Source organism: Halichoerus grypus, chromosome 6 (genome assembly GCF_964656455.1).
Source record: "Halichoerus grypus chromosome 6, mHalGry1.hap1.1, whole genome shotgun sequence".
NCBI lineage: Eukaryota > Metazoa > Chordata > Mammalia > Carnivora > Phocidae > Halichoerus > Halichoerus grypus.
This window is the reverse complement of record NC_135717.1, coordinates 166,198,395-166,219,658: the sequence shown is the minus strand read 5'-3', so window position 1 is coordinate 166,219,658 and position 21,264 is coordinate 166,198,395. Positions and strand designations below refer to the sequence as shown.

At 41.5% G+C, this 21,264-nt stretch overlaps 1 long non-coding RNA gene across 2 annotated transcripts in view; it reads left to right on the top strand.

Moving 5' to 3' along the window:
* Nucleotides 1-21,264, top strand: part of LOC118520372 (uncharacterized) — a 213,558-nt gene that overhangs the window by 155,624 nt on the left and 36,670 nt on the right. For both annotated transcript variants that reach the window (XR_013449336.1, XR_013449335.1), the window contains 2 exons: nt 5,047-5,131; nt 5,618-5,850. This is a non-coding gene — a long non-coding RNA (uncharacterized LOC118520372). The remainder of the gene's footprint in view (nt 1-5,046; nt 5,132-5,617; nt 5,851-21,264) is intronic.

Here is a 21,264-nt window from a genome sequence, read left to right as displayed (position 1 = left end):
TAGTCCATGTCTTGCCTTTGCAGTCTCTTAAGAGTATCTCCCACAGGCAGAAATTTCTAATTTTTATGAAGGCCAACTTGTCAATTTTTTTCTTTCATGGATTTGCTTTTGGTGTTGTATCTAAAAACTCATTACCAAACCAAATCCCCTGGGTTTTCCTCTATGTTACCTTCTAGAATTTTATGGTTTTGCATTTTACACTGAGGTCTGTGACCCATTTTAATGAATTTTTGTGAAAAGAGTAAGGTTTGTGTCTAGATCTTTTTTTTTTTTTTTAATGTGGAGTGGATGTCCAATTGTTCCAGTGCCATTTGTTAAAAAGACTATCTTTCTCCATTGTATTGTTTTTGCTCCTCTGTCAAAAATCAGTTGACTTTAATTGTATGGGTCTATTTCTGGGTTCCTTATTCTGTTCCACTGGTCTGTCTATTCTTTCCCCAATACCACACTATCTTGATTACTGTAGTTTTATAATAAGTCTTGAAGTTGGGCAGTCCTCTGATTGTTATTCTTTATTCTGTGGTTTTGACAGCTCTGGTGCACACTGGTCATCCTGAAGGATGACTCCTAAAGGATACTTGATAAACCGCACAACTGTAAGAGGGGTGGGATAGCCTAGCAACTTGTTCTGTAGGAAAATTTCAAACAAGTTCTATTCTCTTCCACCCTACCCAGGAAGCAATATGTCCCTTCTCTATGAGAGGAAAATGCATGAAGGTTTCCACTCTCATAGAAGATGTCTAAGTCTTCTGCCTTCTCATCACTAGATTGGGGAACCTACAGGTGTCTGTGACAACTGACCAGCAGTTTTCATAGGGATGAGTTAGTGTGTCCAATTGTGGACACATATCTTTTGAGTCCGTTTCATTCCCTCTCTCTCCCATCCATCTTTCACTACAAATCAAGTCACCACTTTCTTTTTGGAAATCTGGTGAGAATTGGTTACTCTCCATATATAGACATTCCAGAGTCTCTTGTCTCTTCCAGAATTTTCCTCCATCTCTGTTCTAGTGGCAGATTGAGATGAGGATACAGATACCTGCAGCTCAGATAGTGTTCCAGCTGGAGAGTTAGATGTCAGTTCCTTTCCTGGGAGCAAACCTGCATCACAGCGGGGTTTTCTTTAGAAATCCTCTCACCCTCCTTTGAATAGGAGTGGTTCCATCTCAGGGCAGGAAAAATGCAACCATGCTCTTGATGAGACCAACAATTTTCTCAAATTTTAATCTTCTCTTCCATGGGTTGGTTGGGATGATGGATGTGAGAGTTGAAGGATCAGATCTTCTATCTTTTAATAAGATCTGTGAGGGGAAATGTGGCAGCTTCTAGAAGGTGAACATACTTTGATCCTATTGTTTTTAACTATGGGCCTTTAGTCAAGTATGGGAACCACAGAGAAAATGCCAATTAATATCTGGTCACAAGTAAACATGCTCGTCCAAGTCCCTTTCTCCAAATCCCCAAGTTTCTTACCATAACTTATTCAGACTCTGTAAGTTGGGCCCTGAGTTCCTCCCTGAACTCATCATCCACTTCACTCCCTGTAGCACATTCTGCTCTAGCTACACTTGCTCCACACTGTGGGTCATATGTGCCATGCTGGCTTTTGATCTATGCTTCTCTGTCCCCTCTATCAGGTATACTCTTCTTCAGACTGTTACATGGCTCAGCCACTTCATGTAGATTCCTGCTCAAATGAGACCTCTGTAGATGTCTCTGCTGGCCACCTCTAGTCAACTCCCCTACTCTCCATTCTCTCATCCTGCACTTACAATTATCTGTGTATTATCTATCTCAGCGCCCTTGAATATAAGCTCCATAAGGGTGAGGGTGGTTGGGTATCTTGTTTACCTCTCTGTCTTCTCTGTGCCCAGACCAGTGCCTGACATACTACAGGAGCTCAGGAAATATTTGTTAAAGATTCAATGCAGTAATTACTCTGACAATGTTGATCACATGTTTGCTATGGACCATGTCTCTTGTGATCATCTCTACATTTTATTTCTAGCACTTCCCATCTCATTTTGATTTTAGGGCAGAAACCATTACCATGAGATGGTTAGAGGACCTAGCACAGAGCTGGGCACACACTGAGAACACAATGACATTTGTGGCTAGACTGAGCTCTGCTGGACCTTTGCCATTATGTTGTGCCTTGAGCTGAGTATAATATATACAACATCTGCATGGAGCCTATAGGAGTAGGGGTTCCAGCAGCATTTAATAAGATATTCGAGAGTGTACTAATTTTTCTCAGCTGTTTTTTATTTTCATTCATTCTAACCTTCTCTTCTTTCGCACTCCCACTGTGGTGCCTTTGAGCAGATGTCTTCATCGGCACAGACGTCTCTGGTGAATGTTCTGGGATGACCCTGACTCTCCCTAGGGAGCCTACCTCTAATTCTGCCCATTACAACATGCACAGAGAGTTACTGTTTTTCCTTCCAGCACATTCTACCAAGCACTTGTCTGTGTACTATTTAGTTGTCTGCTGTATTGGGTAATTACCCAATTTAAAAAAAAAATTTCTTCGAGATCCTCATATTCTTCCTTTGCCCCAAATCTATTTGATCCAAAAAGAAAACTTTTAGTTTCACAGAAGTCTGGATTTTAGGAACATGAGCTAACCAGACTCACTCTTTTGATCTACCCCACACATGCATGTGGGAGTGATGGGTTGTGGTGGGCTCAGGAGGTTAGAAATGGGTACTGGTTCCACAGGGCAGAAACAAGAGTGAGAAATTCCTAACTGACTCAGCCAAGTGTACTGAGAACCAGAAAGTCATATAAAATCAGTCTTTCTGGAGCCTCATAAATTCAAACATCAAGCACACCAAGTCAAACCCCCAAACCTAGGGTTCCAGAATCAGAGATGAGGATAGTGTTTTGAAGCCAAGAGCTGACAGCTTGGCTTAGATGGGGTGGGATGCAGAGGAGGTCAGGAGAGGATTCTGAATATTCTCAGTGTTTTGGGGCCAGAAGGTTCAAGCAGAGAGAGGTGGGCCAAAAGCAGGAAGAATAATCACTTATTTGGAAGGACTTTAGATATTTCTGTATGACCACAACAATAGACACATGGACATTCAAATCTTGATATAGAGTTTATGAAGGATTTTAACATAACGTGTTATTATGTGTGACCAATTCTGCTAATTAGAAATGATTATATTTTCTCATTACTATAGATGAAAAAACTAAGGGATAGAGAAGTTATATGACTTGCCCAAAGTTACAAGTGAAGAAATGGTTGAGCCAGGATTCAAGCAGAGTTCTATCTAATTTAGAAGTTCTTTTTATTGACTCCATAGATACTTACTCAGTACTTACCATATGCCAAACACCATTCTATAGGCTTAGGAAATTTCAGCAAATCAGACAGCCAAGCACCGGCCCTTCTGGGCCTTATATTCTCTCCATCATGACTATCATGCAGACCTTCTTGGTAGGTTCTTGATCTAACAAGTAGGGGGTGGTTGTACCCGGTGCAATAATATGGCATATCTGTTTATAAAGGAAACACTTCCAACCACAATTAATAAGAAGAAAAACAAGCATTTATAAAAGATTTATTATGTGCCAAGCATTGCAAGAAGTGTTTTCTGTGCATTATCTAATTTATCTTCACAAGCACCCTCTGAGGCAAGTACTGTTGTCACCATTTTACAGGTGAAGAAATTGAGGTTTGAGGATATTGTTTGAGTGATTTACACAGTTAGTCATATTACAGCTGGATGAAGGTCTGACTCCAAAGCACATGCCTTTTATCATATCACCTCACTGTTAGTAGTTTTGTTGCGTGATGTAGAAAAAAATAGAAGTAGTTGGGATAGACTCAAGGGCAGGGTACCATTCTCACTGGACATCTGTAGAAGCTGTGCTTTTCTTTCTTCTCATCCTCATCAATAGGATGGTGGTTCTGCAGGATTTTCAGCAACTGTCAGGTATGGCCCCCTCCTGATAGGGTCCTGTGAGATTAAAACCAATTAAAAATAAAAATGACTCTTAGTGACTTTGGTTAATGTACTCACAAAAGAGAGCTCAAATGTATTCACAAAAAAGTCAATATAAAGAGAGTTTAAAAATAAATGAAATATTTAATAACAATAGTCCAGGACTAAACTCCAAATTCTATAAGCAAAACAGGAAATTTGGCAGAGAAACATTTATGGACAGAGACGCTTGCTCCTGTCTTCATTATATAGGGGAGTAATCACGGTCTCATTTTGAAGGTGATAACAAGAAAAATATAATTTCAAGTATTTTTTAGTGCACAAAGGCTTTGGCATTAAAGATATGCTATCTCCTCTTTTCAAAGTCCCACTAAAGGGAAAGTGTCCCACAATGACAATCAGAATGGGAGAAGGCTCCTTAGCGGTGGAAAGAATGGAGGGAACGTGGGAGGAAGAAGTGGCAGCTAATCACATGATGTCAGACTTGCTTTATGGCCTGGTGTATTGTCAATTTTAGCAAGTATTTTTTTTTCCTGTATGCCCTTGAAAAAGTAAGTATTTTGCAATTTCTAAATGCATGTTTTGTATGTTTTATTATTTCTAAAATCAAGTAAGTACCTGTTATTTCCAAATTATTATAGTAGGTACTGTGGGGAAAGAGCTTTATTTAAAAGCTGTGGTGCCTATTCTTAAAGAGCTTAGAGCATAGACCCCATTGCAATTTGAACAATAGGTTTATGAAGGTAATAAAACCATCTGTAATCTAACGGTAATGTAATAAAACATTAACATCTTGTATTTATTTTAGTCCCCCATCCCACCCCAAGTATCTAATACTTATCTGAATCATGTCACTAGGGCAAACTTACACAATGCTTTCCCCCACTCTGTTAGATACCTTTCCTCTGTCTTTCGACATCCATGCCCTTTTACCCTACTCTGTGTCCTGAAAGTCTGACTGGTATGGACACATCAACACTCTCTCTTCCCTCTGGCATCCAGTTGGCATGTGGCTAATGGGAAATCCCAGCAGGGTTGCAGAAGGAGGGAGTAGAATGATATTGGGTTAATTTTTCTCCTTGCTCCCTTCCTGCAGGTTCACTGCAGGCAGACTTCATTCTTCAGCTGAAGATCAAAGCTCCTGTCAAGGAACTCCTGTCCACGTGACTTTCTCCTTCCAGGTGCCAGTAACTTTTTCCTTCCATCCACCCTCTAGACTTAGGGGCTGCCACCACCCTGGGGTAATGTACTATGTGGCTATACTGCACTCTTATCTTTGTAAAGTAATCCGTTTATTAAGCTTGTATCAAATTAGTCTAGCTAAATCTTGCCATTTATCTCCCGTTGGGATCCTGATTAAAATAATAAATGGTATTGTATGAGGTCCCAGACAGAGTCCTTCAATATTGGATTCTGGGATTGGGTTGCTCATATGTTTGGCTAATGTAGGGATAATGTAATGTAGGATAACCTCCTTGCCAAGGGGAGATAGGATATGGGTGACCCATGGTAAGTGGTGACACGCATCGTGATTATTTAATTTTTCAACAGCAGTGGCATGGATGGCATGCAGATGGGGGCAAATGCTGTACTTGGGATACTTTGTTGCTGTGGTGATAATTGTCATAAATATTGTGAATTCATATGGCCTCTTCTGTTGGCCCTAGGAGGTATTCTTGGGGAAAAGGAGAATTTGCAAGCTGTAAACATTGAGCTGAGAACAGGAGGCCTTCATGCTGTGTTTGAAGAAGCCCCTCAGCTGCTGTCATAAGGCAGTTGTGGTGAGGACCAAGCCACATGTCTTTGTAGCACCAATCATTGCACATTGGGTACACCACAGGTGTACTGTGGTAGGGAAAAGTATGTGATCCTGAGATGTGGGGTGAGAACATTTGAACAGGTATGGATGAGGCTGAGACTAAAACTTTATTTTTTATTTTTTTTATTATTATGTTATGTTAATCATCATACATGACATCATTAGTTTTTGATGTAGTGTTCCATGATTCACTGTTTGTGTATAACACCCAGTGCTCCATGCAGAACCTGCCCTCCCTAATACCCATCACCAGGCTAACCCATCCTCCCACCCCCCTCCCCTCTAGAACCCTCAGTTTGTTTTTCAGAGTCCATCGTGAGACTAAAACTTTAAATCCTTGAATTTCTCAAATTCCTCTGAGCCTCCTTTGTCTGCCAGGCGGTTCTACCCATGCACCCCGTCTGATTCCCACCCTGCAGACACCATCAACACCCCTGTCGTCTGAGGGGCAGTTGCATTGGAAGCTGAAGTTGATTATCGCAGGACTCAATCCCAGCACATCTCCTTGTCTCCAGGCCCGTTACCAGACCCAAAAGAGCAAGGATTGAGAAGCAGAAGGTTGTTCCTACAAGAAAGAACTTATTCACCAGAAGAGTTTCAAGCAGGGTGGGACTGAATTATAAGGGTGTTTGTTAGTCTAAGGAGGAGAGAATAGTAAGTCCTAATGGGCCAAATTTGTGAACATGAGAGCATCCCTCTAGGATTTGGGATTGAATGTGTTGGTTAAGCCATGTATCCTGGGCATTCATGATCTCCTAGGTTGGATCACTGAAGCCTGGACTCAAAGAGTATAAGTTAATGAGATTTAAATACAGGAACTTCCTTGATAGGTTTCAGAGAAGGGAGTCTGAAGGCTCAGGGAGATGGGAATGTGAGAATGGATCTACCATGTGCCATCTCTTTAGCTTGCCCCTAACCATATCCTCACAGGAGAGCCTAGAGACATACCCTTCTCCAAGGCAATAACACATTCACTGGTGAGAGGAGCAGAAGCATCCTTAAAGCACATTGTGTTGGCTGTGTCCTGTGGGCTGGAGATTTGGGAACTGGATTTCCTGATCTTAGGGGAGTTAATGGGATCCCACACAGCATAAGCTAGGTGGCAGCTCTTCATCATTAGAGACAGGTAGTAGGATAGACACAGGGATGGAGTTGGTCACAAAATCATTTTACCTCTCAGGGATCTGTGAAGGGGGTTAATTGACCACAGTATCCATACACACAAAATAATCTCTAAGGTGCTACTTAATATATACAGCAAAAATTCTAAGACTACTGGGCAGAAATATGACTTGAGTCCTTGCAGTGGAGATTTTCATCTTTTTACTTAATCCCTAAGCAAAAACCAATTCACACATCCACAACCTCTCAGCCATGGGTGAGACTGGCCCTCCTTGCAGAAGGACCTTGTTGTGTTTCTCCACATGTATAAATGTGAATCTTCCTCAAAGACTTCTCCAAAGGGACCTGCACCTACTTACTAAGGTGTTATATACTGAAAAAAAAAAGATAGTAGCTATGTCTTCCATGATCATTAGATACTGGCTCCTAATTGAAGCCAACATGTGGAGACCTGAAATATCACCATGGTCCACCTTTCAGGGTGGGGCCTTATAGAGACAAGGTAATAGATGGGATCTTGGATCTGGAATGTCTCATACGGATCCAGTGGCCCAAACGCCCGCCTGTCATTTCTGCCCAGTCCCGGAATATATACTAGGAATATATTTACAGAATTGTCAGAGTAAGGGCTATGGTAGTTGGGAGGGTCAAGACCAAGTAAAAGACCTTGTAAATAAAGTGAACTGATAACTATCCCCAGAACAAGACACACAAATCAGAAATTAATGCTTCCAGCAAAGATTTGAGAGATTGTAGGAGTCATGATTCCTACCCAATTCCCATTAACTCATCTGTTTGGCTGCTACAAAAGGCATTTAGATCATGGAGTATGACAGTTAGTTATCACAAATTTAACCAAATTGTGATGCTACTCCCAGCTATGGTTCTGAAGGTAGCGAGCATCTTTACTGGAGCAACCCAATACAGTTCCTGGCACATGTAGCTATGACCCAGCAAATATTTTTGTCCCATCCAATTAGTAAACAAAACCAAAATCATCCTGTGTGTACAATAAAGCAGTATATCTTTACTGTATTGACCCAGAGCTGTGTCAGCTCTCTTGGTCTTTGTCACTGTGTCTGGAAGGGTCATGATTATTCTCATAACCTACCAAATATCACCCTAGTCTGTTACATTGACAACATTATGCTAATTGGTTATGGTTAGCAGGGACTATCAAATACCCCATATACCTTAATAAGATATATCCATGTCAGAAGATAGGGGACATAAATTTTAGATACCTAGCACATTGATGAAGTTTCTAGGGTCCAGTGGCCCTATGCTTATCAGCATTATGCCATTGCACTCAGAGCCTGTTTGCTGTGCCTTTCATCATGCACCATGAAGAAAGGAGCATAGCACTTGTGGGTCTTTTTGTGTGTTGCAGACAACATACATCGTATTTGGTCATGCTCCTCTGACCTATTTATTGAGTAACTCGTAATGATGACAGCTTTGAATGGGGCTTAGAGCATAATAATGCTCTGTAACAAGTCCAGTCTGTGGTGTAAAGCATTACAAAGCTTTTTGATGCTGCAGGCCCAATGGTATTGAAAACATCTATAGCAAACTGATACTGTTATGAAGCCTCTGGCAAGCCCCAAAGGTGCTTGACTCCTAGTGTTTGTAATGAGGACTTCTTCTGTGACAATTATTCTCTATTTGAAAAGCATTTACTGGACCCTGGTAGAAACTGAATGTCTAGCCATGAGACATCAAGTGACTATGAGACCTGAGCTGCTCATCATGACCTTGATGTTATTTGATATATTGAAGCATAAAATTGGCACATACAGTAGCATTGCATTATAAAGTATAAATGGGATACATGGAATGAGGCCTCAATTGTCTGGGAGATACAAATAAACTGCACTTACAGATGGTAAGACTCCCCTAGAGCCTCATTTACTGCTTTGCCACCTCTCCCTCAACTCACACCTCTGGCTTCATGAAAGGTTCCCTATGACCAGTTAATGGAGGAAGAAGAAGTGTGGGCCTGGTTTAATGATGGGTTTGCAAAGTATGAGAGCATACGCTGGAAGTGGATGGCTGCTGCACTTCCCCCTCTCTGAGATGTCTCTGAAAGAAAGAAATGAGGGGCACCTGGATGGTTCAGTCAGTTAAGTGTCTGACTTCGGCTCAGGTCATGATCTCAGGGTCCTGGAGTCGAGCCCCACACTGGGCTCCCTGCTCAGCAGGGAGTCTTTTTGTCCCTCTGCCCTCCCCCCAACTTGTGCTCTCTCTCTCTCTCAAATAGATAAATAAAATCTTAAAAAAAAAGAAAGAAATGAAGGAGACTAATCCAATAGAGAGAACTTAGGCAGTATATCTGGTTGTCCAATTCATGGGGGGGAAGGAAAGATGGTCTGAGCTGTAGATCTACATTACAGGCACAAAAGCAGTGGCTAATGGGTTGGCTGACTGCTTAGGGAAAAGAACAAGATTGGAAGATTGGGGACAAAGAGATCTGTAAAGAAGAGATGAACCAGGACCTAGAATAGGTAAAGAGAGTGAAGACACTTATATCCCACATCAATTCCTATCTGAGGGCATCCATTGCAGAGGAAGCTCTTATAAATCAGGTAGACAAGTAAGAATGTCTTGTGGATGTCAGTCCTTACATACCCTGGGGCTTGCTCAGTGGGCCCATGTATGAAGTGGGCATGACAGCAGAGATGGAGGCTATGCATGGTTTCAGCATCATGGACTCGCCCTATTCCACACTGGCCTGGTTGCACCATGCTGAGCGCCTGACTTGTCAAGACTGGAGGCCAACTCTAAGCTTCAGATATGGCACCATTCCAGAGGGAAGTGGTCAGCTATCTGTTAAAATATCATATCAGTGCACCCCTCCTCTCACAGATAGGAAAACCCTTTGTTCTAACAGGGATAGGCACAAATTCCGAATGTGGATAAGCCTTCCCAGCTCAAACTGCTCTTTTAGTATCAGTATTCTTAGTTCAAAAATACATTATGATTTATCCATACCATGATACCTGAAACACCATCTCTGTTGACTGAGAAACTCACTTTATAGCAAAGGAAGTGTAGTCATGGACTCATATCCATGGTCTTCACTGATCTTACCAGTCTCTCCACTACTCAGAAGCAACTCGCTTGACAGAATGAGGGAATGATTAGGAAGGTCTCATGAATGGTACCATGTGGGAACCACACCATAGGTGCATGGGGTACTAACCTACAGAATGTGAGAAATACTATAAACCAGTAGCTAAACCATAAAGCCAGAATGTACTGGTTCATGTGGACGTGGGAACAGACTCTCATACTATTATCCTTAACAACCCATTTGGAGACCTTTTGCTTCTTATCCCAGCAATCTTAGGCTTGGTGGGTTTGTAGGTAGTACTACCCAAGGAGTAGTATTTCTACTGTTATGGTTCTGGTGATTTGTAAGCCAAGGTTGTTCTCTGGCCTTTTTGGACTTTTTCTGTGAACAAATCAACAGGAAGAGGAGGGATTCCTATACTGGCCAGCGTGAATGACCCCAGTTGCCATGGGAAACTACCTTTCTGCTACACAATAAGTCCATGTTTTTTCTATGGAGGATTTGCTGAGGTGCCCCCTGTACTTGGTGAGTGAAAAGCTTCTCAACCTCTCAAGACTCAGATCCCATGGAAATGAAAGTTTGGTCAAGATCCCCATCTTCCTGAGGCTACTGATAGAATGTCAGACAAGTGAAAAAAAAGTGGTGGAAGAAGGTGGCTAGTGCAGAGGCAAGGAATGAGGAATGGTTTAAGTTAATGATTCGTTTCTTTATTTCTTTTTTTTTTTTTAACTCTTCCCTGCTCCCAGATACCTTAATATGAGGATACTGTTATGTAACATTTTAAATATTACTGAAAGTGAGTTAACACCACTATTCAATGATACAATAAGAGATGGGGTTTGTGCATCTCCTGGGTTGGAGGTAAAAACTTTCCAACAATATGACAACAGTAGGAGTGGTATTTTAAATTTTATTAAATGCCTGTGATATGCCAAATACCATGCTCTGTGCTGGAGATGCAAAGGTTAAAGAGAATAGTTCCTGCCCTAGTTCAACAAGCCCAAAATTTGGAAAATATAAACAAAAGGAAAATTTACTAATATCTTAAGACCTTAACACAAACTTTGGTGTATTTCTTTTATTTCTTCTTTTCCCTTAGTTCACACCATAAGGATAAACTTAGATGCTGCTTTTTTTCTTTGCACTGGATGTCTTCATCTTATGTCCCCTGATCTATTTATGTCTCTTTTCCCCGTTCTTTTTTTTTTTAATTTAATTTAATTTTATTATGTTATATTAATCACCATACAGTACATCATTAGTTTTTGATGTAGTGTTCCATGTTCCTTGAAAAACTGATGTGTGTAGATGATATCAAAAACTTCACTTGCTCTCCAGCTTCCCACTGGTCTTAGCCAAAGGGGGATCTTGGAAAGTTATTGAGGATGTGAAAATGAATAAAGGAAAACCTTATCAAAATGGAGTTGGGAAGTCCTGAAGTGCTCTCATGCATGTACCATTTGTCATAGCTTACCTTTTTTCATACCTGGACAGTAAAAAGCTTACTTGACAAATCTCAGCAGGAGAAAATATTTTCTCTTTGCCTAGCAATAACCCAGCCAATGAGAACCACCACAACCAGCCAATGAGAACCACCACAACTCAGCCAATGAGAACCACCAAGACTCAGCCAATGAGAAGTTGCCACACCCCCAAACTCTCGCTCTCCTCCAATGGACTTTCATTTCAAACGGTCCCTCCTAGCTTCCAACTTTTCTCTATAAAGGTAGGCCTCTCTCCTTGTTCTGAAGACTTGCCTATGGTTGGCGGTGGTTTGCATGTCCTGAGTTGTAATTCCCCTGCTATTCTGGAATAAACTCATTTTGCTGGTAAACTAACTAGCTATTTTTATTTTTAAGGTTTTATTTTTAAGGTTAAATTAGAATATTTATTTTCCTGGATCACTTCATGGGGGCTGGCTTCAGGATGGATACGTCCCTTGGCTTAAAAAAGGCACAGCTCCTATCAAGGTGCACCTCTCCACCCAACTCTCTCCTTGCCCCTTTCCTGCACCTCATTAGAGCTAGAGATAGCAAGAGCTCTTTTACTAGCTCTGTGTCATATAAGTTTTTCTATATTCTACCCATACCTTTGTAAATAGTTCCTTTCCTGAACCTGTCTCAAATCATTCTAATGTGAACTCATCATCTGTTTCCTACCAGAACCCTGACTGATATACCTACTAACATCCTATAAAGCATGGGTGAATATATCATAATTGACTCCATTTCCTCCTTGTTGTTAATGTTACTTATAATTATTATTTTGAGTTATGCTACAGAGAGCCTCTTTCTAATGTGTCTCCTTCTGTGTCTCTTCTCACTCTTAACATTTAAAAATATTTTTGGCTTAGATTCTGAGAATTGCAAATGCCCCTTAAACTCATCTGAAGTCTTTTCAAGTGTCTTAGTACAAATGATGGAAATGTTTTGTAAAAGCATTACACAAATTCATGCAGTAGGTAAGTGTGATAATTTCTTTGTACTTCTACCAATATTGAATATTCTTATTTTAAAATATGTACTTTATTTTAAAATTTACCATTCTCTTAATTCTAGTGAGGTAATATTTTTTCCCACATTTGTTTATCAGATATATTTTCCTCATATGTGAATTTTCTGTATCTTTTTCCATTTATTGATCTATGTATTAGTGTTTTTTATGTTGATTGATGTGAGCCATTTATAGAAAAATGAACATTTTGTTAATACTTGCTGAAACTATTATTTCAAGTCTGATTTTAGCTTTTGTATGGCTGTGTGTCAGGATTTTAAAAATTAAATTGTAAGGGGTTGAATCTGTTAATCTTCTTTGTGCTTTATTCTATTGCTCTAAGCTTGGAAAGTTCTTACTCCTCTGGGGATTTAATTCTTATTCACTCTCTTTTTTCTCTAGTTTTTCTAAGATTTGATATTTTTTATATTTAATTATTTAACTCATCTGGAATTGATTTTTCTGCATGATGTGAAGTAAGGGCCTAAAATTGATTTTTCCTCCCTAAATTGCTACCCAGGGGTCCCAGCACCATTTGCTAAATAATCCTTCCTTTTCTCATTGATGTGTGATGTCTCCTTTATCATATATTAGATTCTCATACATAGTGGAATCTATTTCTGGGCTATCTATTTTGTTTCATTGATCTTTCTATCCCTGTCCATCTATTCCTGCCTATTCCTATCTATTCTAGTCAAAAAGGATTCCTTTAAATATGCTTGGAGTAAGAAGATAGGCAAGGAAGAGACAAGCTATTTGGGGTCAACTGTAAAATTTTGATGTTATGATGAAAGAAATCATACTCTTTATTTTTTCCTTTTTCTCTTTTCTTCAGGAAAATATCTCATTAAAAAAGAAAGGTCAAATATTAGTCAACAGGGCATTAGAAGCTAAAAATGGGTGAAAGTTATTAAAAAAAGAATAAAAATTTTCATTTACCTTTTTTAAATGAGCACAAGTCTCCTGGCCTAATAAGCAAGTTACTGGTATTTTCCATTGTCCAGGAATTATGTCTAAACTTAAATCCATGATCTCATTTAATCCTCAGATAATTTCTTTATGTGTTATTATCCCTATGTGACATGTCTCCAGAATTTCTCAGGTTTGGGAAACCCAACTATGATTGAAAATAGACCTCCAATAACAAAGACAGAACACACCATTTCTCTGGCTTCATCCTCAATTGTAATGTAGGAGCCACAGTATTCTTCACATTCTTTTTTTTTTTTTTTATACTATGTTCAGTTAGCCAACATACAGTACATCATTAGTTTTTGATGTAGTGTTCAATGATTCATTAGTTGCATATAACACCCAGTGCTCATCACCACACTGCAATACATTGTATTGCCCTCCTAATACCCATCACCTGGTTACCCCATCCCCCAACAACACTTCCCTTCCGTACCCCTTAGTTTGGTTCCTGGAGTCCAGAGTCTCTCATGGTTTGTCTCCCTCTCTGATTTCTTCCCATTCAGTTTTCCCTCCCTTCCCCTATGATCCTCTGTGCCATTTCTTATATTCTACATCTGAGTGAAACCATATGATCATTGTCTTTCTCTGACTGACTTATTTCACTTAGTATAATACCCTCCAGTTCCATCCATGTCGATGTAAATGGTAGGTATTTATCCTTTCTGATGGCTGAGTAATATTCCATTGTATATAGGAACCATGCATCTTCTTTATCCATTCATCTGTTGAAGGACATCTCAGCTCCTTCCACAGTTTGGCTATTGTGGACATTGCTGCTATGAACATTGGGGTGCATGTGCCCCTTCTTTTCACTATATCTGTATCTTTGGGGTAAATACCTAATAGTGCAATTGCTGGGTCGTAGGGTAGATCTATTTTTTTTTTAAAGATTTTATTTATTTATTTGAGAGAGAGAATGAGAGATAGAGAGAGCATGAGAGGGGGGAGGGTCAGATGGAGAAGCAGACTCCCTACTGAGCAGGGAGCCTGATGCAGGACTTGATCCCGGGACTCCAGGATCATGACCTGAGCCGAAAGCAGTCGCTTAACCAACTGAGCCACCCAGGCGCCCTGGGTAGCTCTATTTTTAACATCTTGATGAACCGCCATACTGTTTTCCAGAGTGGCTATATCAGCTTGAATTCCCACCAACAGTGTAAGAAGTTCCCCTTTCTCCACATCCTCGCCAACATTTGTTGTTTCCTGTTTTGTTAATTTTTGCCATTCTAACAGGCGTAAGGTGCTCTCATTGTGGTTTTGATTTGTATTTCCCTGATGGCTAGTAATGTATTGCAAGCTTGCTCTGTGTTGAGCACTTTATAGGATTTCTCTCAATTAGCCCTCAGCTCAACTCTATGACCTAGGTTACAAATTGCTCAAAGTGACCTACTAAGGAGTAAAGCCAGAATTTGAACTCAGCTGAACCCTTCTGTTCAATTATAAAGTGATCCCACTCTCCACACTTTCCTGCCTTGGTTCATTGACATGCTCCTGGCCTGCAATTATCTTCGCAGAGTTCTCAGATACAGATGCCACACTCCACACATCATCATCATCACAGTTCCCCTCTCACTAAGGAGTACCACAGGGTCTTAGGCATGCCCTCCTTTGCTCCAGCTTCCCCAAATTCCCCTTTAAGCCTTCTCTGGCTACCCAAACTCTTGGGTCTCTCTATTTCCTCCTTATTTCCTTAGCACCAGTTATTAGCAGCATTTATTTGGCATTTAGGGCCATGCAGCATTATGACAATTTCCCCCATATTTTATTTTTTGTATTTCTACTTCCAGTAGAGTATAAGCCCTATGAGGGAAGGAACATTTCTGTTTGGGTCACTGCTAGTTCCCAAGCACCTAGAATAGTTGCTAACTCATTGGAGATACTCAATGCATTTTTGTTGAATGAATGAATAAACTTAGACAATTTTCATTCTCTTACTCAAATTTTGGTGATCTGGTCCATTTAAAGTCAACTTCTTCCAGAGTTCTCTCTGCATGGCCTTCCACTCTCTATTATATCTGAGCTTCTTGGAGGTCATGCCGAAGATGAAATGTTGGAATTTTCCCTTGAACATATAGCCATTAGTGCTCTAGCTATGGAAGGGAAATATCATTAATTGATTAACTGCTTTGTTCCTGTCCTTTATTAGATATTTTACATGTATGCATTATCTCATTTAACCATCATGCTACTGTACAAAGTAGGTGTTTTAGCTCCGACTTAACCAATTAAGAAATTGAAGATCAGGGAAACCAGACCACGTAGAGGCCGTAACTGTCCTTCAGGTGTTTCTGAATCCAAAGCCCACATCTTTCCATTATAGCATGACCACTAGAAAGTCAGTGCTATAAAAATGGGCTCTTGGTTTTTGTTTATTTCTACATATTTAGTGCTTAGCACATATTTGCAGATCAATGTACATCTGTTGAATAAAAATGAATCAAAAAACAAATGATTGAATCATGCCTCATCTCTAGTCCTACTTCAGAGAGAACGACTCTCATCTTTTATCCAAGTAACTTTGATTTATATTCTCCTATACATGTTTCAGCACACTTTCCACTTTTTTTTTGGCTTAATAGGAGTATTAGCATATTGAGATTGGAAGGGTTCTTAGAAGGTGGTTTTTCAGCCACCCACCAATGTAGAAATCCTTTTTATAACATCCTGAACAGATGGTTGGCCAGTCTCTGCATGAACACCTCCAGTGATGGAAGATAAGAGAACAGGAGGTGGCCTGCTTTATTTTGGAAGCAGCTGTGATGATTGGAAACATTTTCAATGAATTGAACTGGATTCTGCTATGTCAGTAAGGATTCTTCATATTGCAAGAAGCAGAAAGCAAAACTGAGGTTGGATTTAAAAATAGTGAGAATCGATTGACTCAATAATTGAGAAGTGCTCGGGTGAGTTCCAGGTATAGTTTGAGTCAGAGATCCATAGTGTCCTCAGAGTTCTGTCCCATTTCTCAGGAAGTCTCTGTGCTCTGACATCTTCCCTGGGATGCTTTTCCTTTGTGATGGGAAAAAATGGCAAGAGCATATCTAGGGCCTTCTAGCTGCATACTACCATTACACAGAGGAAGAGAGAAAGAGCTTTTGTTCCAGCCAATCAAGCAAAAGTCATGAGGCTTACTGTCAGGACAGGATTAAAACCTAATTAACTTGTGGGTCCAAGATAATGAAACATGGTGATTGACTGAACTCAGGGTTCCAAGAATGGTATGATCTGGGAAAGGAACTGTAATGTACACCGTTGGCTACCCTGCAATCCTTCCATCCTTCCAACAGGAGTGAGATTTTATTCATGGGTCTACTCATTGACCATGCAGTCCATGTGACTCAGAGGAAGCCACTCTATTCCTGGGTAAATTCAATGGTTAACCTCTGATTAGCCTAATATAATCTGTACATGAACACCCCTGGTAACTACTGGCCTGGGGGTAGACCATAACCTAACTTGAACCAATCAAATAGAGAGGAAAGATGGAAAGATTATATTCTGTGCTTGGAGAAGAGGTTTTCTTCTCTCCTTCATGGAGATGAATAGGAAAGTGTATCATCCTGATTGCCACCAGTAGCCAGTTGGTGACAATAACAGTAAGTGGTCAGACTTCAGACAAAGCTATTGCTACTGGCAGCAGAATGTAGATGAAAGGACCTGGTTATCAACGGTATTTTGAGCTTCTCATAGTTCTGTGCCTGAACCCCTCCCACCCGTAGCTCCTGATAGCCTCATTATTTAACCCTTCTTATGTATTTCTCTTTGTTGAAGTCAAAGTTATCCTTACTGACACAAGTAGAATGGATGTTGGAGTGGCTATTGACAGGCAGGTGCAACCTTACAGGATCCCTCTGTCATCTGTCCATTGGCTCAATTTCCACTACTCAAGAATTCAGAAATTTAAGAATTTATGACAAGGCGCAATGCTTTAAGTCAGCTAACAGACCTACCTTCGAACACTCACAACTGCTGCCAGCCCTAGGATTGATCATGGTTTGTTTCATCTTGAGTGGTTGTGTCACCTGCACTTAGGGACTTCCGTCTCTGGTTTCCCTACCAGGTTAAGCAATAGCATTTACCACTGTTCCACTGGTGTTGACTGTGACCCTCATTGGAGTCTGGTTCTGATGTGCTCACAGACAGGGCTATGATCCTAGCTTCCCAGGGCCAGGGAGTGAGTTGGAGAGAGAACAGATCCTTGAAAGCCTGATGGTATATGCATGAGGATGTGTTTCTTGGAGGTGTGCAGCAAAGAGAGTGTAAATCTGCCGGTTAGCTGCAAATGAATACAAATCAGCCCTCATTTGTATTCATTGATTCCATAAGCAAGTGGGTTTGGGAGGCTGCAGGGTGTAGCACACTCCAGATGAGGCGGGAGAAAGCCGGAATTCTGGTCTCGACCATGCCTCTAACTTATAAGTGGACTTGGGCACATTACATGCTGACTGAGTCCGAGAGTCTTCTCTGGGAGGTACGTTCATTAATAACTGTCTTCAGAACAGTCATGTTCTTACGGGTCCAACAGGTCCATCCTTGAACCCTAGCTCCACCACCTGCCAACTGTATAGCACTGAGCATGTTACTTAAACCTCTGAGCCTCAGTTTCCTTATCTGAATGGAGGGAATAAGGATATTCCCTCACTCAGAGGGCTGCTGTGGAGACGAAGTGAAGTAGAGTCCGTATTTCACACGGTACTTGGCACATGGTAGGTGCTAAAGCCTTGTGAGTGGTTCTTGTCAATAGTATTCTCTCATAAGGTTGTTGTAAATAGAAAATGAGACTTTATTTTCCCAATTGATTCAACCCCAAGAAGTAATCGTAATTATATATCAACAATACAAACTGCATTATGGATTTAAAGGATCACGGATATTGAGCAGTGCGTAGCAGTATACTAAGATAATAGAAACATCTATCTTTAGACTAGTGGGATTTTTTTTTTTTTTTAAAGATTTTATTTATTTGACAGAGAGAGACACAGCAAGAGAGGGCACACAAGCAGGGAGAGTGGGAGAGGGAGAAGCAGGCTTCCCGCCAAGCAGTGAGCCCGATGCGGGGCTCGATCCCAGGACCCTGGGATCATGACCTGAGCCGAAGGCAGACGCTTAACGACTGAGCCACCCAGGTGCCCCTAGACTAGTGGGATTTTAGAGATGATTTAATCCTGCTCTCTTGTTTCATAGGTGAGGATATGGAAGTACAATGAAATAGAATTACTTGCCAATATCCAGAGCTAATTAGGGGCAGATTGGGACCCGAAGCCAGATCTCCTGACTCAGATATAGTTGTATTTCCATCTGCTGCATTTTGCATATGAAGAAGCCCAAGTTGGAGACTGAATGAATTGCCCATGGTCACACAGGTCAACAGTGATAGATGTAGGACTCATATGGTCAAATAAATTGCCCAAGGGTGCACAGGCCACACCCACATTAGAACCTAGACCATCTGGCTTCTGAGTCTGCACGCTCCCCCCAACACGGTGTCCCTCGGGCAGCAGCGAGTCTGAACTAACCAGTTACAGCCCACACAAAGATCACCACTAGTACCTGCACTTCAAGTGTGGCTGTGTCTGAAGACTAGCCCTTGGCGGCATACTGGACTACTGACCTGCGTTCCACTGGGGAAGGACACTGCCTTGCCCTCCATCCGCATTCTGGAAAAACCACTGCTGGACCAGCGCTGACATCAAGCAGCAATCTACTGGCTCATTGGAGGATGCGGGGCCAGGTTTTAACAAGTCTGTGTGAAGCTAGAGCAAGAAATGCGGGACCACCTGCTGACTGGATTCTCCGGGTCTGGGTGAAGCATTTGCAGCAGAGCTGCCTCCTTTGTGCTAATTAAACATTCTTGGACCATTTCAGGGCAGTGGAGAGGGCCCCAGAAGGAAATTCTGGGCTTCTTGGTAATCTGGGCATATGGGGAGCTTGACAAATTAATTGTGCTATTAAAAGAGATGTGACTTTATTTGTTCTGCAACTAGTTACATGAAATAATAGCGGGGACATTTAATGAGAACTTACAATGCTCCAGGCACAGTATCAAGTAATTTACATAACTTAACTCCTTTAATCTTTGCAACACGAAGGTGTAAACTGTATAATCCACCCTTTATACACAAGGCGACTGAGCCCCAGCAAGTTAAATCACTTGTCCAAGGTCACAAAACTATGGTGTGGCAAAGTAGTCATAATCAAAGTTTCTAATAGCAAAGGATATCCCCTTTCTTTCTTTCTTTTTTTTAAATTTTATTTTATTTTATTATGTTATGTTAGTCACCATACAGTGCATCATTAGTTTTTGATGTAGTGTTCCACAATTCATTGTTTTCTTCGTATAGCACCCAGTGCTCCATGCAATACATGCCCTCCTTAATACCCATCACTGGGCTAACCCATCCCCCAGCCCCCTCCCCTCTAGAACCCTCAGTTTGTCTCTCGGAGTCCATAGACTCTCCTGGTTTGTCTCCCCCTCCGATTTCCCCCCCTTCATTTTTCCCTTCCTTCTCCTAATGTCCTCCATTCTATTCCTTATGTTCCACAAGTAAGTGAAACCATATGATAATTGACTTTCTCTGCTTGACTTATGCTAAGTGAAATAAGTCAAGGATATCCCTTCTCACTGTGAAACACAGCCATGTTTAAAATACAGAGGGAGAAATATTATAGTAAACATGCTAGATAAAAGGATGCCTATGTGTTTTTCTGAGTTCTCTGACAGGGAATGAACCAAACGATCAGTGTGTCTTGCCTTTAAGAGAGAAGGTTTAGTGGAAGGAACGAGTGTCCAAAGGGGGGGTGGGGTGGGGGAAGAGCCCTACTGAGCGAACAGCTTGCCAGGTGAACTTGGCCAAGTCAATTTTCTTTCTAGTCCAGAGAGCAGCCCAGCTGGAAGAATGGGCCCAGCACAAGAGCCTTTTCTGAAAACTAAATCTCATAACTGAGCCAGGCTTTGTACCTTGGAAAGAAACTGCCACAAAACGAAAGGCAGGAAGGGTCCTTTTCTAACTGCAAGAGCTATTTCAGGGCTGTGTGAGAATGCTGTGCCAGGAGGCAATGCAATTAGCGAGTCCTGACCCCGGTGGCTGCTTCTCTCCTGAGCAAGGTCTGCGTCGGAGCCAACAGCTGCCGACTTACCTGCGCCAGCCATGCTGCCCACACGCTCCACGCCAGGCGTACTTGGCAGGGCCCTGCTGTCCCCCCGGGGCTGTGTGGAGTGGCCATCTTGAGGAAAGGACGGCTTCAAGGCCCCAGGTGGCCCCACAGTCTATGTTAATGCTGCCAACACAGCCCTTTGCCTGTAAATACTGACCATGGCTCAAAAGACAAGATAAGCCCAATAAATAAGATTGGAGGGGACAGTGAGCATATTAGAATGTCTTTGCTGCAAGGCACCTGCAAAATGTGTTTGTTCAACAGAACTAATAATATTAGTTACCAATGACTGAGCAGGGACTCAGTGCCAGCCCCTCATCCAAGTGCTTTGTGCACGTCATCTCAAGGGATCCTTACAACCACACAGGGAGGAAGGTGCAATCGCACACTCCATTCTCCAGGCTGAGAAACTGAGGCCAGGAGGCCAAGTAACCTGACCCACAATATTGTAAGTGGCAGGGCCCAGGTAGGCTTAGAGTCAGTCCCAATCCTGAGAACTCTCACTCCACACTGCCTTCCACCCAGTTCCATCCTTGGCACAGTGGATCCTGAAGTACGCAGCCCAGACAGCCAATCCCTTTGAAAAAGAACACAGTTGCCTATTGCATATGCTTTTGTGCCTATAGATTTACACTCATGACTAGTAATAGCACACTTCCCCAGGGGTGATAAATCTA